At 39.6% G+C, this 20,567-nt stretch overlaps 1 protein-coding gene across 4 annotated transcripts in view; it reads left to right on the top strand.

Moving 5' to 3' along the window:
- Positions 1 to 20,567, top strand: part of bach2b (BTB and CNC homology 1, basic leucine zipper transcription factor 2b) — a 348,705-nt gene that overhangs the window by 44,917 nt on the left and 283,221 nt on the right. The window contains exon 1 of one of the 4 annotated variants that reach the window (XM_072251656.1): positions 6,080 to 6,143. The exons of the other annotated variants lie outside the window; for them this stretch is intronic. The gene's annotated coding sequence lies outside the window, so the exon portion shown is untranslated. Of the gene's footprint in view, positions 1 to 6,079; positions 6,144 to 20,567 lie in introns of those variants that run through there. 4 annotated transcript variants of the gene reach the window in all.

Here is a 20,567-nt window from a genome sequence, read left to right as displayed (position 1 = left end):
TTATCCAGTAATTGTTTCAGAGTGAATGTGTGCAGATTATCTTAATTTTTGGCTGATTCATTTTATCTAATTCTGTAGGTGCCCAACTGAGTTTTTGTATTCAATTTTAAGTACTGTGGATTCTAGTTAATTGGGACACATCGGGACTAGTACATTTTGGCCTAATTAAGTGGCTGCCCCAATTAGCCAAAGTTTCATGGAAATAGATAAAAATGTATAAAAAAGAAAAACTGAGTAGCAAATTATATATTTAAATAAAATGCAGAACGAATTAGAACTACAGAGCAGTACTACAACACTATAAAACTGTATTAGTTCCTAATTGTAACCAACAGAGGAATTCATCCGGTGTACGCAATGAACAAAATCAGCACATGCACCTGCTGCATACAATGGACTGCCTTCATACCATACTGTCAACGATTGCATCCTTTAAATCTTCATTTTCATTGTAATATTCAAGATGTTTCTTTATACCATATTTAAGTTTATTGACATCACCACTGTTGTTGGCCGAATCAAAGGTGGTGACAGATCAGTATATGTATAGGGGGGAGATTGAAACTCTGGCTGAGTGGTACCACAACAACCTCTTACTCAATGTCAGCAAGACCAAGGAGCTGATTCTTGATTTCAAGAGGAGGAAAGGAGTCCATGAGCCAGTCACGTCAGGAGATCAGCGATGAAAAGCGTCAGCAATTTAAAATTCTTCTCCGTTTATCATTTCAGAGGACCGGTCCTGGTCCCAGCACGTAAGTGCAATTACAAAGAAAACACAGCAGCACCTCTACTTAGAAGTTTGTGAGGATTCAGCATGATATCTAAAACTTTGACAAATTTCTATAGATGTGGTGGAGAGTATATTGACTGGCTGCATCACAGCCTGTTATGAAAACTCCAATGCCCTTGTATGAAAAATTCTACAAAACATAGTGGCTACATCCCTGTCCATCATTGGGTAAGGCATTGAGCACATTTACATGGAATGCTGTTGCAGGAAAGCAACATTCGTCATTGAGGACCCCCACTACCCAGGCCAAACTCTCTTCTCGTTGCTGTCATCAGGAAGAAGGTACAGAAGCCTCAGAATTCACACCAACCAGCTTCAGGAATAGCCTCAACCATCAGGCTCTTGAACGAATGGGGATAGCTTCTCTCAATTTCACTCGCCCCATCACTGAACTGTTCCCAAAACCTATGTACTCACTTTTAAGAACTTGTCATCTCACGTTCTTGATATTTATTGCTTGTTTATTATTATTACTTCTTTCTTTATTTTGTATTTGCATAGTCCGCTGTCTTTTCTATATTGTTTGTCCATCCTGTTGGATGCAGTCTTTTTAAAAACACAAACAACAGGAATTTTGCAGATGCTGGAAATTCAAGCAACACACATAAAAGTTGCTGGTGAACGCAGCAGGTCAGGCAGCATCTCTAGGAAGATGCTTTCTCTGGATCCCGGTGTGGCCTTTTATATATCGGCGAGACCCGACGCAGACTGGGAGACCGCTTTGCTGAACACCTACGCTCTGTCCGCCAGAGAAAGCAGGATCTCCCAGTGGCCACACATTTTAATTCCACATCCCATTCCCATTCTGACATGTCTATCCACATCCTCCTCTACTGTAAAGATGAAGCCACACTCAGGTTGGAGGAACAACACCTTATATTCCGTCTGAGTAGCCTCCAACCTGATGGCATGAACATCGACTTCTCTAACTTCCGCTAATGCCCCACCTCCCCCTCGTACCCCATCTGTTACTTATTTTTATACACTCATTCTTTCTCTCACTCTCCTTTTTCTCCCTCTGTCCCTCTGAATATACCCCTTGCCCATCCTCTGGGTCCCCCCCCCCGTCTTTCTTCCCGGACCTCCTGTCCCATGATCCTCTCGTATCCCTTTTGCCTATCACCTGTCCAGCTCTTGGCTCCATCCTTCCCCCTCCTGTCTTCTCCTATCATTTTGGATCTCCCCCTCCAACTTTCAAATCCCTTACTCACTCTTCCTTCAGTTAGTCCTGACGAAGGGTCTCGGCCTGGAACGTCGACTTCACCTCTTCTTAGAGATGCTGCCTGGCCTGCTGCGTTCACCAGCAACTTTTATGTGTGTTGGATGCAGTCTTTAATTGATTTCATTATGTTTCTTGGACTTACTGAGAATACCTGCAAGAAAACAAATTTCAGGGTTGTATATGGTGCATATATGTACTTTGATGTTTGAAATTCTTCATAGTACCTAACTTGTTGAAGTAGTGAAATCATTTCATTTTCACACTTTTTCACTCCTGGCCATTTCTGGCATGTCTAAGCCTGAATGTTTGAAACTAAAGTGAGAAGAATAGTTTGGAATTGTCTTACTGCTTATTTCTCACGAACTATCAGTGACAAAAATTACTGTTTTGCTTGCTTTGGTTTCAAGAGGAATAGATAGAGTTGATAGCCAGTTCCTCTTCCCCAGGGCACCACTGCTCAATACAAGAGGACATGGCTTTAAGGTAAGGGGTGGGAAGTTCAAGGGGGATATTAGAGGAAGGTTTTTTACTTGGAGAGTGGTTGGTGCGTGGAATGCACTGTCTGAGTCAGTGGAGGAGGCAGATACACTAGTGAAATTTAAGAGACTACTAGACAGGTATATGGAGGAATTTAATGTGGGGGGTTATATGGGAGGCAGGGTTTATGTGTCAGCACAATGTGGGCCGAAGGGCCTGTACTGTGCTGTACTATTCTATGTTCTAAATATTCAGTCTTAGACAGTGACAAAAATTACTGTTTTTTGAGCACAAACACATGCAACAGAGCCATTTCTGATTGACAGTCACAATCCTGATTGATAAGTTACAGAACCTGGGCCTCTGAACCTCCCTCTGTAATTGGATCCTTGACTTCCTAACGGGAAGACCACAATCTGTGCGGATTGGTGATAATATCTCCTCCTCACTGACGATCAACACTGGTGCATATCAGGGGTGTGTGCTTAGCCCACTGCTCTACTCTCTCTATACCTATGACTGTGTGGTTAGGCATAGCTCAAATACCATCTATAAATTTGCTGATGATACAACTATTATTGGTAGAATCTCAAATGGAGACGCGAGGGCGTACGGGAGCGAGATATGCCAACTAGTGGAGTGGTGTCACAGCAACAACCTTGCACTCAAAGTCAGTAAGACGAAAGAGCTGGTTGTGGACTTCAGGAAAGGTAAGACGAAGGAACACATACCAATCCTCATAGAGGGATCAGAAGTGGAGCGAGTGAGCAGTTCCTGGGAGTCAGGATCTCTGAGGACCTAACCTGGTCCCAGCATATCGATGCGACTATAAAGAAGGCAAGACAACAATTTATACATCATTAGGTGTTTGAATTTTTGGTATGTCAACAAAGACACTCAAAAACTTCTATAGATGTACCATGGAGAGCCTTCTGACAGGCTGCATCACTGTCTGGTTTGGGGCTGGGGGTGGGGCTACTGCACAGAACTGAAAGTAGCTGCAGTGGGTTGTAAATTTAGTCCGCTCCATCTTCAGTACTACCCTACAAAGTACCCAGTTTTTAATCTTGTACATTTCCTCATATCTGACATTCTGATGTAGAGCATCTAGAAGATTTCATAATTTCATATTTCTTATAATTCTCTTTATATTTGCTTTCTGGTAAAGGATAATAATGACATATATGGGTCAGATTATTCTATCATGTTTCAGAACATTTCAAAATATTTTGTATTCAACTGATCATTTTTAAAGTTAAAACTGGAGATTGATAAAAATACTCAGACAACATGATAGCATTTGTGGAGAGAAAAGTAGTTTTAGCTCCGTGACCTTTCATTAGTTCTGGTGAAAGGTCATGAACCTGAAACATTCATGTTTCTTTTCTCACAAATCCTGCATGTTCTTTTCGGTATTTCTAGCATTTGCTCTTTTTTATTTCAGATTTCCTCCATCAGCAACTTTCTGCTTTTGGAAGTATTTTTTTGAATTGTGGTCAATATTTGCCTATTGGTACTAATCTGGAAATACCATACTTCATATGATCTCAGTAGCTAAAAAGACTGAAACCTGGCAAATGTTCTGATGGGGCTCTACCAAGAACGCCTAGTGTAGTAGTCTTTAACCTGAAGAGTTGATGGGTACCACCAGATAATTCTGCCCAAAAACTACCAATGTACAAAGCTGAGTCTGTGCACCTGTGGCCTAATCCTCTTCCTAATCAGTCTCTATATAAACTCATAGTTGAGATAGACTTGAGTCTAATTTTGGCATTGAGTCAATGTATGCAGAGGAAATTGAGTTTTAACATTGTATCAGTAGCATCAGTGTCTCTGTCTTGTGATATTCCTTTAAATTCAGATTGACCTCATTTATATCACACTAAAGACTAAAATTACATTATTTGGAAAGATTATTTCTTCAAAATTCAAAGTAAATTTATTATCTAAGTACATATTTGTCACTATATACAACCCTGAGATTCATTTTGTTGTGGCCATACTCAATCAATCCATAATAGAATAATAACCATAATAGAATCAATAAAAGATCACACCAACAGGTGTTCAACCAGTGTGCAGAAGACAACAAATTGTGCAAATACAAAAGAACAAAAGAAATAATAATAATAAATAAATAAGCAATAAATATTGAGAACATGAGATGAAGAGTCCTTAAAAGTGAGACCATAGGATGTGGGAACATTTCAGTGATGGGACAAGTGAAATTGAGTGAAGTTACCCTCTTTGGTTCAAGAGTCTGACGGTGGAGGAGGGATAACTGTTCCTGAACCTGGTGGTGTGAGTCCTGAGGCTCTTGTACCTTCTTCCTGATGGCAGCAGTGAGAAGAGAGCATGACCTGTGTGGTGAAGCTAGCTCATGCCACTTTCCTGTGACAGTGCTCTATTTAGATGTGGTCAATGGTGGGGAGGACTGGGCCATATCCACTACGTTTTGTCGGCTTTTCCGTTCGAGGGTACTATATTGGTGTTTCCATACGAGGCTGTGATGCAGCCTGCCTATATGTTCTCCACCAGATATCTATAGGAGTTTGTCAAAGTTTTAGATATCACGCCAAATCTTCGCAAACTTCTAAGGAAGCGGAGTTGCTGTCGTGCTTTCTGCGTAATTGCACTTAGGTGGTGGGCCCACGACAAGTCCTCTGAATGGGTAACACCAAGGAATTTTAAAGTTGCTGGCTGTCTCCACCTCTGTTCCTATGATGAGGACTGGCTCATGGACCTCTGGTTTTGGGTTAAAACTTTACCCTATAACTTATTTTTAAAAGCTTTCTTTAGATTTGAGTATTCCAAAAGGTTTTATGCTCATGCTTTTATTTTCCCTTCACTCACTTTCTCATTTGGATCAGAATAATTTACAAACTAAAACACCAAAACAGTGGCAACTAAGAACTTCAAGGTGTTTTTTTTAAAGTGAAGACATCCGTTTAGTAGTTTTATACTGGCTCAGTGCTGGTACATATGCACTGCTGAATGACTAGAATTTTGTTCTGTCTTGGATTTACTCAGTAGTTACCTCATAAAGGAGCATTTGGTGATATTTCTAATTGTTCTTTTGTAGGGATGCCCTCTAACATTTTGTGGAGGCTCAGTTCTAATGGGGATTTGTGAAAACAAATGAAAAACAAAGTGACAGATTTCTGCCAACGGGAACTTGCTTGATTGTCAGGGAAAGTAACAAAGAATGGAATTAAAAATAACATTTAATCTCTGTGGTGTTTTTATTCTATTTACCGTATTTATTTATTTCGAGATACAATGCGGAATAGGTCCTTCCAGCTCCGATAACCCCGATTTAGCCAGAGCCTAATCACACGACAATTTGCAATGACCATTTAACCTACCCGGTACGTCTTTGGACTGTGGGAGGAAACTGGAGAACCCAGAGAAAACCGACACATTCCTTGGGGAGAATGCACAGATTCCTTACAGAGGATGCCGTAATTAAACTCTGAACTTTGTCGCCCTGAGCTGTAATAGTGTTGCACTAACTGCTACGCTAATGTGTTGCCCTTTTCTTTCATTCTAAGCAGGGCAATTTGTTTGTTTTCTAAAGATTAAAATCAAACAGAGCAGTTGGAGTTGAATTGGCGAAGGATTTCCTGCAGTTGAATTGTCCTGCAATTTCTGCAAGTAGGTTGATAGAAACTATCAATGAGTTTTCACTGTCAGAGTTTCTGCATTGTCCTTTACCATTGCAAGAGAAATACAGGTTTTTTTTTAAAGTAGTTTTTAGATCAATGAATCAGCATGAATGTGCCATAGCAAATTTCAGGGTATTGTGAGCAAACCTATGTGGATGTTTTGTAATGTTTGCGAAATAAAGTTTCTTCATATTATTACTCTTTTCTGCCATGTTATCAGCAGGCAAACTCATGCTGGATGCTTTAAGTATTACTTATATTTTCCACAAGTTACATCTTGTATTGACTACATGATAAACACTCAGTGCTCATTGATGTTCAACCGGTTTTTGAATGTACCTTGCCATCTAATTATATTTATCTCATACGTTTAGCATTTCCTCATATTGCCAACCCAGTAGATGTGTAGTGTAGATTGTAGGTGTGTAATGGAGAGTGTATATACTGGCTGTATCCAGCCTTGGTATGGAAGCACCAATGCTTTTGAACAGAAGGTCCTACAAAAGATAGTGGATTTGGCCATGTACATTATGGGTATAATCCTCCTAACCATTGAGCACACTTACATAAAATGCTGTCACGGGAAAGCATCATCCATCATCAGAGATCCTCACTACCCAGGCCATGCTCTTTTCTCGCTGCTGCCATCAGGTAGAAAATACAAGAGCTTCAGGACTCACACCACCAGGTTCAAGAACAGTTACTACTCCTCAACTCTTGAACCAATGTGGATAACTTCACTTGCTCCATCACTGAACAGTTCCCACAACCTACGGACTCACTTTCAAGGACTCTTCATCTCAAGATCTCAATATTTATTGCTTGTTTATTTACTTATTATTATTTTGTGTTTGCGCAGTTTGTTGTCTTTTGCGTGTTGGTTGTTTGTCCACCCAGTTGGGTTGGTTCTTTTATTGAGGCTCTTGAACAAAAGGGGTGACTACACTCATTTGCCCATCCTTGGAGAAGTTCTCACAACCAGTTATCTCACTTTAAGGATGCTTTATCTCATTATCTCACGTTCATATTTTTTTTGCTATTTATTTATAGTTGCACAGTTTGTCGTTTTCTGAACTCTACTTGATCTTTCATTGGTCCTTTTATAGTTACTACTCTATAGATTTGTTGAGTTTACCCACAGGAAAAAGAATCTCAGGTCAGGGTTGTATTTGGTGACATATATGTACTTTGATAATAAAATTTACTTTGAACTTTGAACTTTAATAATATGATTCTTCTCCCCCTGAAATTGTTCTATCCCCTCTTCTCCCCTCCCCTAAAGAAGGGGTTTCTTCTACAACCGTACAGCTTAGCAACTGCTCTCAGCTATGTTTCATACCTTCATGTTGTTAGCCAAAATCAATTTTTAAGTCATGGAAGTGAAAACCATCATCTTTTTCAGCTATTTGATTACAATTCTCATCTGATGATGTTCATTGCGTAGTGATCAGTTAGAAATGAGCCGGAACAGGCAAAAGATATTTTCCCCTACACCTCAACAAAAATTTGCCGAGGCAAAGCTGAACATATTTAAATGGTTAATATTTCACATCCAAGAAAAATATATACTTAGCTTTGGCAAGTGGAGGTCTTGCTCTATGTATCTATGTATCTGAATCGTATTTCTCTGTCACAGCAGATTCTCATTCTTCTTGGCCAAGTTTATTATCAGCTGCCTCACTTCAGGCTGCTCACCACAACCTCTATTGAACAGTTACAGCAATTGCACTTATTAGCCTATATTTTTTTTCACCCATTTAAAACCCCAAAAGTGAACTTCAACCATAGTAACATTTTCACCGTTCTTTACCTTAGTGAGCTTCCTGCCATCATCTCCCCTCAGAAGACTGTGCCCTTCTATCAGATTCCTGCTCATTCACATCCTCAAAGCCTTGGGCTTAAAATTTTGTTTTGTCATTGAGGTATACAAAATTATGAGGGGTATAGATGCAAGCATGCTTTTTCCACTGAGATTTGGTGTGACTACAATTAGAGGTCATGGGTTAAGGGTGAAAGGTGAAAAGTTTAAGGGGAACATGAGGGGCAACTTCTCACTAAGAGGGTCTTGAGAGTGTGGTACGTGCTGCCAGTGCAAATGGTGCATGCGAGATTGATTTCAATGTTTAAGCGAAGTTTGGATAGGTATATGGGTAGTAAGAGTATGGAGGACTATGATCCTGGGGCAGGTCGATGGGAATAAGCGGTTTGAATGGCTTGGAATGGACTGGATGGGCTGAATGGCCTGTTTCTGTGCTGTACTTTTCTATGATTCTAGATCACCGTGGCTAACCTAACTTCTTACTACACTATGTTCAATGTTAAATACTGCTGGTTTAATAACCAGTTCCAACTTAACTGGTGTATTCCTCCACCCCTTGTGTTTTTTTGTTCAAATGTAGTCCACTTGAATTTCCAGATGTTTCCCGCAATGTGATTTTCTTTCTCTACATCTGAATTATGAAACTCAATCTTGATTTGATTTTCCCATTTCCCAATTTCTTCTTGATTGGCTTGTTTGTTTTTGTCTTTCTCCATCTTGTCCTTGCAACTAAATCTATCAATTGTGTATTGAATTACCTCCTTGATTTAATTAGCACATGTAAGTTTGAGACCAGTGAATTCTATATCACTTTTTTCCCAACCCATCATGTGACCCACTAACGTGGAAAGCTCACTAATGTTTCTACTTTCTGAGGAAGCTGAAGAGAGCTGGATTATGCACATCAATACTCACATCATTCTACAGATGTGTGATAGGGCGCTCCCTAGCAAGCTGCATCATTGTACGTTATATTATGGAACGTGCACTGCAGCAGACTCAAAATTTCCTAATGCATCACCAGCACCAGCCTACCTGACATCAAGGACCGATATATATATATATAGAAAGGTGCCGGATAAGGGCCAGTAACATCATGAAGGATCCCACCCCCCCTGCTCATGGACTGTTTGTCCCACCCCATGAGGGAGGAGACTATGTAGCATCCCAACCAAGACCACCAGACTCAAAAACAATTAGTTTCCCCCAAGCAGTAAGGCTGATCAACACCTCCACCCACTAACCCACCCCTCCACATTCCCAACCACCACTACTTTATCATTTCCTGTCAGAGTCACCATGTACAGACACTTATGTGGCTGACATCACTTTATGGACATAAAACCAATCTATGTATAGAAACAATATTATGTATTTATTAATGTGTTCTTTAACATATGTTTTTCTTGTGCTGCATCAGAATCAGAGTAACAGTTATTTTGTTCTCCTTTACATGTGCACTAGAAATAACTTTAAACAGTCTGGAATTGTGATGTACTTCCTACATCGCATTAAAACACAAATATTCACTGCTTGATTTTTTCCTCTTATGCTGCAATTGTGTTTATTGCTGTCAATTTAATTTAAATTTCTCTTAATCATTCTACCACCACATTATCATGTCATTTAGTAATCCAGTTATTAATAAACAATCCCCACCTTGCTGCTGAGTGAAACAGCTATCACTCTGACTTCATATCTATTTCAGGTTTCCCCCACCATCCGAAGGTAGAATGTTCCTATGAAATGATTCGTAAGCCGGAATGTCGTAAAGTGAAGAAGCAATTACCATTTACTTATATGGGAAAAATTTGTGAGTGTTCGCAGACCCAAAAAATAACCTACCAAATCATACCAAATAACACATGAAACCTAAAATAACAGTAACATATAGTAAAAGCAGGAATGATATGATAAATACACAGCCTATATAAAATAGAAATACTTTTCTACAATCATTGCTGCACTGTTCTCCATAGCGAAAGTCTCACGCAAGCGCTCTCGGCAGAAACACTTTCTCCAGTAATCTTTAAGCTATGAAGCTGCCAAATAACACATAAAAATACACAGCCTATATAAAGTAGAAATAATGTATGTACAGTGTAATATCACTTACTGGAACCGGGAAGACAGCGCTGAGCACACTGATGATGGTGTGTTAGGCTGAGTCATCAGAGGTTGGGGTGGTGCAGTGGTCCCCAACCTCCGGGCCACCGACCCATACCGATCTGCGAAGAATGCAGGGGTACAGCGGTAGCCGGGACGCACCCAGCACATCTTTAAGAAAAAAGCCAAAATAAACAAGCTAATTAATTAGGTGCTGCCCAGCACATAAATGTTGGTCCAGATCAGAGGCAATGCAATTGGCAATCGCCTCTGATCTGGGCCATCATTTACATGCCGGGCGGCACCTGATTAATTAGCTTGTTTATTTCGGCTTTTTTCTTGAAGATGTGCTGGGTGCATCCTGGCTACTGCAGCATTCTCCGCGGCAGTGTACCGGTCCGTGGCCCGGGGGTTGGGGTGGTGGGACACTGGGGTGTCATCTCATCGTGGTCTGTTTCTATCAGGGCAGGCAGGTCATCTTCTTCTATGTCTGCCTGCCTCGGTGTTGAAGGTCGAGGTTCGTCGTCTGCTGTGGCTGATGTGGGAGGCTTGCTTGACTGCTTAGCTTCGCGCATTTTTCTATCATCTCATGCAGTTGCTTCACATTCAGTTCCTGGACAACTTCACTTTCGGTCCATTCGCTACTGCATTCGGTTTCGATTGTTATCCTTTCCTCTTCCAATTGCATGAGCTCTTTATCTATCAGTTTTTGGTCATGGGATACCAAAACCTCTTCAACATCATCTTCGTCAACTTCCACAAGCCAAACTCACTTTGTCCTTACTTCGTTCACCACAATCGAGACACTTAATTATGTCTAGTTTTACGCTAAGTGTAATACCCTTATGAGCTCTTTTAGGCTTTTCCGATACCTTAGAACTCATCTTACTAATGGCTGCTCACAGGCACGTGTTTAAGCAATGCCGGCTAGAATGCAGTTCCAGGGGAGGAGCAGCTGCTCAGGGCGCGCGCCGCCTTTTCTCGTAACAGTGAAAACACCTTCTGTTAGTGAAAACAGGGAACTAATGTGGGTCTTTCGTAACAATGAGGTTTCGTAAAGCGAACGTTCGAAAAGCGAGGGACACCTGCAACTATAATGGAATAACACTTAGGAAGAGTGAGTTTATCAGATCTGTGTTGTGGATAGTGTTGTAGATGCTATTTGGCTCTATTCCTGGAGAGTTCTTCATGTGATATATTGTCTCAGATGTAATCATTCCGATGTAACTTGCTACATGACAACAACATGCTAGTGATTGGCATTTAACAAAACCTGAATAGTCTGGCCAACCTGATCAGATATTTGGATTAGGTTTCAGCTTCATGCTCCAATTCGTGTCTTGATGGCATGCAGGACTTTCTCTTCCCTATCTACTATCTCACCTGTAAAACTTGTGTCACAGAATCTGTCATATACCTGAAACGTGTAACAACTAGGGAAGGAAATGCCTCAAGAAGGCAGCTTCTATTAGCGACCTTCACATCGGGACATGGTCTCTTCTCATAACTACCATTGGGGAGGAGGTACAGGAACTTGAAGACTCAATGCTTTAGGAGCCACTTCTTCCCCCCCACCAACAGATTTCTGAATGGTACATAAACACTACCTCACTCTAATTCTTTTGCACTATTTATTTATTATAACTTATAGTAATTTCAATTTCTTGCTGCTGTAATGCTGCCACAGTACAACAAATTTCACCGCATATGTCTATGGTAATAAAGCTGATTCTGGTGCTAATTGCTTTAGCTTAGGCATAAGCACACTTTGTGCAACAAGAAATGCTCAAGTGTTTCAAGTTTGTCAGTTTAGCTGATTCGCTCCCCATGAATACATCCTTTAAGTTGTATCCATCAATCGCATGAACATGTACAAGTGTGCACATACTGACAGACAGATCTATTGACAGAATTTTTAGGAGTCTTTAAGAGGAGAAGATTCCTCGTTAATGCAGAGGTCACTTCTGAGGTGATCACTTAGCATTTGGATAGGACAGATAAATGGTGAAACTGGAAACTACCAATCCAGTGTTTCAGGCACTTGAGGATTGATGTGTATTGATTATTCAGATATCAATGACAGGTTCAGAAAGCTATCAAAATGGGTAATGGAATGGTGATCTTCATCTCTTGAGGACGAGAATGTAAGGTGATAGAAGTTGTGCCAAGTTTGTGAGAAAAGATTTCTCCTGTTGGTTAACTTATTTTTTTACAGATGCATGAATCCTTTATTGGGTTAACTCTCCAAGTCCTTACTTTCTGTTGGACTTGTGAAATCAAAATGCCGCCCTTGAGAGAAACATTTAGTTAAATCAAATATAATCTGAGAACTTCTATCAGAGCTAAGGCATCACACTTACAAAGCAAGATTTTCCATTTGGGTGCAATGGATTCAAAGTACTGCATGATTCACACACACCCAGAGTCATATTGCTGACCCCACCATAATTTCTGGGTCAGCCTCATTTAAATATAGTGGGCGAGCTCAGAACAAACAGTTTGTCTGTTGGGAGGTGGAAATGGCACAATGTGGGAGGTGATAAGGCTTGCAGCAGCTTTAAAGGGCTCTAAGGACATCATCTAACTTGTTTGTGTTGCACTTCACCAATACATGTATGGAGAAACATGGTAGCCATGACTAAGAGAGATAAGCTGATGAGGCAGACTGTTTTTAGAAAGGTGAAATGCAGGTTGCCAAGTGAAAAGCAAATACGTACTTGCAGAACCTCTCATAATCTTAGAGCATGAAGGTACTTTATATTCACCATGATACTTTTAAGATCACTGGTGCCAGGTTGCATTTGTAGCGAGGTATTTATAAAACCATAACATATAGGAGCAGATTAAGCCATTTGGTCCATCGAGTCTGCTCCACTATTTCATCATCGCTGATCTACAAACATATTTCCCTCTTAGCCCCAATCTCCTGCCTTCTCCCCGCATCCCTTTATGCACTTACTAATCAAGAATCAATCATTCTCTGCCTTAAATATACCCAGATGACTTGGCCTTCACAGCCACCTTGGGTAAGATTCACCACTCTGGCTGAAGAAATTCCTCCTCATCTCTGTTCTAAAAGGATGCCCCTCTGTTCTGAGGCTGTGATCTCTGGTTTTAGACTTCCTTTACTATGGAAAATATCCTCTCCACATCCACTCTATCAAAGCCTTTCAATATTTGATCGGTTTCAATGAGGTCACCTCCTCATTCTTCTGAATTCCAGTGAGTAGAGGCCCAGAGCCATCAAACGCTCTTCATATGATAAGTTTTTTAATCCTGTAATCATTTTTGTGAACCTCCTTTGAACCCTGTCCAATGTCAACACATCCGTTCTTAGATAAGAGGCCCAGATCTGCCCACAATACTCCATGAGGCCTCAATTATGCAAGGCAGCTCAGATAGTCTTCATCTGTTGTTTTGGTTGCCCTTTCTCATTGGTGGAGGGGCAGGTAGTGTTGAGGAAACAGGTAGGCTGCAGAAGGACTTAGACAGATTAGGAAAATGGGCAAAAAAGTGGCAAATGAAATACAATGTTAGAAAATGCATGGTCATGCACTTTGGTAGAAGAAATAAGTGTGCAGACTATTTTCTAAATGGGGAGAAAATCCAAAAATCTGAGATGCGAAGGGACTTGGGAGTCCTTGTGCAGAACACCATAAAGTTTAACTTGCAGGTTGGTTCGGTAGTGAGAAAGGCAAATGCAATATTAGCATTTATTTCAAGAGGTCTGCAATACTAGAGCAGGATGTGAAGCTGAGGCTTTATAAGGCACTGGTGAGCCCTCACACTTTTCTAATATTTCTGTTCTGAACTATTTTAAATCTATTTAATATATGTGTGTGTGTATATATATATATACACACACACATATTTTTACTGTAGTTGATTTACTTATTTTTTCTTTCTACAGTATCATGCATTGCATTGTACAGCTGCTGCTAAGTTAATACATTTTTATGACACATGACAGTGATAATCTACCTGATTCTGATCATATCCAAAAACTGCCAGCTCTGTCACTGCAACACTCTGTCATTATTGTACCAAAGTATGAATGTAGATTACCTGCTCAGACAAAAACAGAAATATTCAGCAAATAACAAACTCAATAGATGGAGCAGCTTCTGCAGAGGTAATGGATACTTGAATTTTCAGGTTGTGACCTTTCATCTGGACTTGACCTGAAACAGCGACTATTCATTTCCTTCCACAGCTAGTGCTTGGCTCGCTGAGCTTCTCCAATATTTTGCTCTGTTTTTTTTGCTCCCGATTCCAGTATCTGCAGTTTCCCATATCAGTACTTGGCATGTCAGACATCATCTGACATCTGACTGGTAGTGTAGTGATTAGCACCATGCTTCACAGCAACCCGGATTCAATTCTTGCCATAGCCGGTAAGGAGTTTGTACGTTCTCCCAGTGATTGTGTGGGTTTCCTCTGGGTGCTCTGGTTTTGTCCCGCAGTCCAAAGACGTACCAGTTTGTAGGTAAATTGGACAGTGTAAATTGTCTCGTCATTAGGCAAAGTTAAATCAGGGGTTGTGGAGCAGGACAGCTCGAAGGACCGGAAGGGCCTATTATGTGCTGTATCTCAATAAGTAAATAAATAAACCTACGGAAAAAGAAATACAAGTGTAGAAACAGGAGCTGTTCAGCTTTGGAGTAATGACCAACTTTAGCATTTCCTCTACAGGTTATAGAGTTATAGATTTGTGAAAAAGTACAGCACAGAAACAGTCCCTGCCAAACCATTTAAATTGCCTTCCCCAATTGACCTGTACCTGGATCATAGTCCTCCATGCCCCTGCCATTATTGTTTTTACCAAACTTTTCTTAAATATTGAAATCAAACTGCATACACCACTTATGCTGGCAGCTTGTTCCACACTCACAAGGTTGAAGAAGTGTCCCCTCATGTTCCCCTTAAACTTTTCACCCTACATCCTTTACCCATGACCTCAAGTTGTAGTCCAACACAACCTCATTGGAAAAAGCCTGCTTGCATTAACCCTATCTATACCCCTCATAATTTTGTATACCTTTTAAATCTTCCCCCAATCTTCCACGTTCCAAGAAATAAAGTCCTAATCTATTCAATCTTTTCATATAACTCAGGTTCTTCAGTCCTGGCAACATCCTTGTAAGTTTTCTCTGTACTCTTTCCAGGTCATCTAAAACTCTCAATGTACTGATACATTAATCCACACATGATGGATATATAATATAATATCCATATAAACCTCTATATAATCCATCGCACATCCAGTGGCTAGCAAAAATGTTCAAAGGACTATGATATAACATATTCCAACTATGTAGGTGCATAATTCTCTCTGTTTAGAGGAAAGAATTTCATGCTTTCAAAGTACAGTTTATTTGCAAACAGCTGAGCAACATGCGCCAACTGAAAATTTGAGTCTTTGGAACTTTTTAAGTAATTGTTTTTCCCAGAATTCTTAGGTTCTGAAAGATAAGTCTCAGGATAATATGTGGGAGATCAAGATTATTTACTGCAAATTAACTAATGACATTTGTGTGGTTTTGGGGAATAATAGCCTGATGCCACTCAGATACCTCAGTTACAGAACATCACACACAGTAACTGGATTAATGAGGTCCAATAATGTGGACTTGGAGAAGCATTCAAGGATGGCTGAATAACATAAGAGGTTGCATGGTGCCTGATGGTAGAGCATTTCTCAGGTACCAAGTTAGGGAAACAAGTGGCACTCAAAGAAGATAAGATGATCAGTCTCTTGTCTTCTGCAGGAGATATTTGTTTCACTCTGAAATGGGAGACTTTCTCTTGTCTATTGTTTTGTAAGTTGCAGAGAAGGGGGAAAGAGTGGCAAAATAATGGGAGTATCTATTATAGATTAATAGTCTTAGGATACCTTTATCAGGTCTTCCCCCCAAACATTCCTCTGAATCTATGAAAACTTTTCACTGTGAAATTTAATAAATCTCAATTTATATCTGCAGTTTCAAACATCTTCACATGTACATGCATGCAGATCAATCACATTGCCACCATAATCACATGGAAAAATCATATGTGAGTAGATGAATGTAAAAAGCACAAAGTAAATTTTATTATCAAACAACACATATGTTACCATAAACAACCCTGAGATTCATTTTCTTGGGGGCATGCTTAATAAATCCATAGAATAATAACTATAACAGAATCAATGAAAAACTGCACAACTAGGCCATTCAATCAGAGTGCAGAAGACACCAAACTGCAAAAGCAAAAGGAGAAACAATAATAGTAAATAAATAAGCGATAAATATCGAGAACATGAAAGTCTTTGTAAGTGTGTTCATTGACTGTGGGAACATTTCATTGATGGGGTAAGTGAAGTTGAGTTGAAGCTATCCTCTTTGGTTTAAGAGCCTGATGGTTGAGGGGTAGTATCTGTTCCTGAACCTGGTGGTGTGAGTTCTGAGGCTCTTGTACCTTCACGCTGCTGAACATCTCCTGGGATGGGGGTCGCTGATGATGGATGCTGCTTTCCTGCTATAGCGTTTCATGTAGATGTGCTCAATGGTTGGGAGGGCTTTACCAATGATCCACTACTTTTTGTAGGATTTTCTGTTCAAGGGGTTTGGCGTTTCCATACCAGGCTGTGATGCAGTCAATACTTTCCACCACACATCTGTAGAAGTATAGAATGTAAATATGTTCAGTTCATGTTTGTTGGTGCTGGATTCTCCAGACTGCTACTTTGTAAATGGACCCATCCTTGTCAGTTAGGTTTTACTGTTATCCACAGGAATAGATGAAGTGGTTATCTAATGCATTCCGGTAGAACCCTCTTGAGGCTGAAGTTGCCATTAGTGGTCAGTAGCTACGTTCACTGTAGGTAGTCATGCATTGGGAAGATACCAGTAAAACCTCTGTCACTAGAAGAGTTTAACAGGTGGCAGAGGAAAAAGTTCTTCATGTTTACAAAACCAATAGGCTGACTAATTTTTGGGAATCTCTGGCCCATGGCTTCTCAAGATGGAGAAAGAGCAGCTGGGATGGCACTGTGAGCCTTGAATTCAAGTGTCAGGGACACACAGAAGCTGAGTGATGGAACCTCACAAAATACCCACTCATCCTTCCCGTTGGGCAGCTCGCACCCCACCTGTGGTATAGTCTCTGGGTCCCATATTGACCTCAGAAACCATAGAACTACAGTGCAACCACCAAAGAAGAAGAAGGAGGAGGAGGAGAAGTATTAAGTCCAGAATCAGTTTTAAATGATGATATAGGTGCAGGCTGTACTTTATTGATTCCAAAGTCAACTGGGTCCAATATCCTTTCTGATACGGGGAAGGACTGGAAATATTTTAGTGACTCAACCCATAACTGATGTTATGAAAGTTAGGACTTAATTGTGTTTTATCACTAGAGCTGTTCATTGTCTTGGTAAACTGTTCTGCTTTTGTTTCTGTAGCATTCCCATTTTATAAAAGCAGTAAACAGAAGTTTGAGAGTAACTGTGATAAGCTAGTACACTTTTGCTTTTGAAAAATACAGATAGTGGAATATGTACCCAGGTTATATTTGTGGATTATATTTCAGCCATACCACTGATTTATTATGCTATTAACATTATACTTTTAATAACAGTGATACAGCAGTTATTGGATATGGTCTGTGTGAAATTTGTATGTGACTGAATGGGTTTTCTCCAGATGGTCCCATTTTTTTCCCACATTCCAAACATGTACTCCTGTATAAATTAGAGTATTCAGATTGGCTGTATTGGACAGAATAAGTTGAAGCGTTTACAGGGAAATGAGGTGAAGGGGTAATGGGAATAATGGGATTTCTTCCTGGGGAGCCAACGTTGTCTCGATAGATGGTATGTTCTCCGTTGTTGTTATTAAGTCAACGAGGATGTTGATAAACATATTGCTCACATAAAAATATCTACCAGTTAAGTTTGAAAGAAGTTTGTATTTTGTGCAGTCTTATATAAAGTGCTTTTGCTAAGAATTAATCAATTTTCTTAATTTTACTTGGGGAATACTCGGAACTGTTTTATGAGTGCTGCAAGTCAAGTAGATATGTACCATTAGTCCATTGAACTATTCAAAATTTACATTTATTAGATTTGAAAAAGTGGATTCAAAGTATATAGCAGAAATTGTCAGTATATAGTACTGAAAAAGTGTGGGTTGGTCTGCCAGCAGTATTTTCAACTAAAACTGTGTATTTTCCATGAGGAAAGTGATTACATTTCCGTCTCACGGGTAACACAGGAAATAATCGCCTACAGTTATTTATGCGTCAGCTGTTATCCTCATTTTTAAAAGTTATTCTGTGAGGTGCAGAGGTTTCACTATGGTTTCTAAAATGTGTTTCAGAGGTGAATGAAATTGTAAGTAAGGATTTACCTGCGTGAAAAGTTATAAATACTGTGCATCACAGTACAGCAGAACCTTGTGACTTTTCCTTTTTTTTGTCATATTAAACAGCTTTAAAATATGCAAATATTTCAGCAATGGGCTCAAAATAAAGAGGAGGCAGTTGTCTACAGAATATCTTGTAGATACGTCTGGAACACATCCTATGCATGTTGCCTACTCTAAAATCACCACTAATTTTAATTTCTTTATAGTTCAGATAAAATAAATCTCAGAAATCATTAGGTATTGACAACAGGTAGTTTCTGGTAACCAGATATTGTCTGCATTTGGACATCCTTTCTGTCCAGTTTAACTATTATCCCACTCCAGTATATTTAAACTATTAGGAAAGTACAGGCTTCCAACTTAACCTTGTTCTGAGTTTGCTGAACCCCTCTCTGCACTTTTAATTTGATCTGGAATATCATCATTCCTTTTTCCTTCAGGCTTATGCATAGATATTGTCCACTCTTCTGAATGAAAATCATTGGTTCTCTAACTTGTTTATTATATCTTTTTTCGGTTTTGTTTTACATTGCTGACTTCCTTCTTCAGTTGTCTATGTTTGTAGGTCTATGTGTTGCTTCCTGTTTCTCTACTGAGAATGCAGCTTTGTCACCTAGTGCCATTACTAGGATTTATGAAAGTAACTCCTTGCAAATAAATGAGGATTTTGTTTTACAACTGAATTTCAGAGGTTCTGGTTGCAATTTAGATTCTTTTGAAGAACATCCTTTATCCCACAACCTATTTAATTGTGTTATATTTTTACAAGATTTGGTGCTCATGTCACATTATGGCATTGCTGTTTGATTTGTGAATCAGAATGGTCTGGTGTTTAACTATCAAATCAATTAAGTGGAAGGCAGTTGAACTGTAAGTATTGAACCATGAATCTCCTTCCTATTGCCATAATTTTTCCTACCAATTTACCAAACAGGATAATGATTGTGTTAATCAAAGAACAAACAAAAACACAGATGCTGAACAATCTAGAAGAAAATGGAAAAAACACTGAAAATGCTCAGCAGATCAGATGGCAATCGTGGGATGAGTATTTTCTGTTTGATTCCAGGTTTCCATTTCCTGCAGTATTTTCCTTTTGTATTAATATTCCCCTTCATGATGAAAACTATCTAAATGATGTGTGGGGCATGAAAGTCTAAAAGGTTCTTCTATTTCTGTGTATTTGCTTGAAATGGATATGAAACAGCATCAGTTTGGCACTCATCGAACATAGACCATAATTCAGAAAGAATTGACTGATTTGGTGATGCCAATGTGGAACTGGTTTTATAAATGCAATAATTCTCTGAGACAGACTGGAGCATTTTGTTTTTTGAAATTGGGGTCTGTATGTCATATTGAAGCAAGTCTGAAGCGTAAATCAGTCCCTGCCCAGTGGATAGTGACAATGGCTTTGTGTCAAAAGTATCCAAGTGGTGTGAACTAAAGTCCTGATGAACAGAGATATGAAGATAAAGGGCTTAAGAAAATAGACACCAAGAAACTAAGTTATGTAGTGGCTACTTTTTGTGTCGCATGGTGTAATCTTGATTTAAACTGGAATGGGTTGAGTAAGAGGACATGCATTGATTTTTTGTTTTCAGATAATGTATTCATTTTCCAGAAAAAAGATCTTCATTTCTCCTTTCCAGCTGTATCTCTGAAAGCTCTGATTCTAATCATCTACAGGGTAATTTACTCTATCCTGCGATAAAATTCAATGTGAAAAATCAGTCATTTGTTTAAATTGCAGTGTGGTAGTTCTGCAAGATGGTGTTGTATGTACAGTGTTGCATGCAGAAAAATACGGAACTATTTTGTAAATTAAATTATTGCCTTTCCATAAACCCAATTAGGCACATTTCAATCACCAGTTTTCCCTTTATCAGTAAATGTGACAGCTGAAAAATATGGATTCTAGACTCCTCCCTGTTGCCTTTCTTCCATGGTCTCCCGTCCTCTCCTATCAGATTCCCCCTCCTCCAGTCCTTTATCTTTTTCACCAATCAACTTCCCAGCTCTTTACCTCACCCCTTCCCCCTCTCCTGGTTTCCCCTATCACCTACCATCTTGAATTTTT

The sequence above is a fragment of the Mobula birostris genome, chromosome 2 (genome assembly GCF_030028105.1).
Source record: "Mobula birostris isolate sMobBir1 chromosome 2, sMobBir1.hap1, whole genome shotgun sequence".
In the NCBI taxonomy this organism is placed as follows: Eukaryota; Metazoa; Chordata; class Chondrichthyes; order Myliobatiformes; family Myliobatidae; genus Mobula; species Mobula birostris.
Note: the sequence above shows the minus strand (reverse complement) of the source record. Positions and strands in the feature narration are given on the sequence as shown.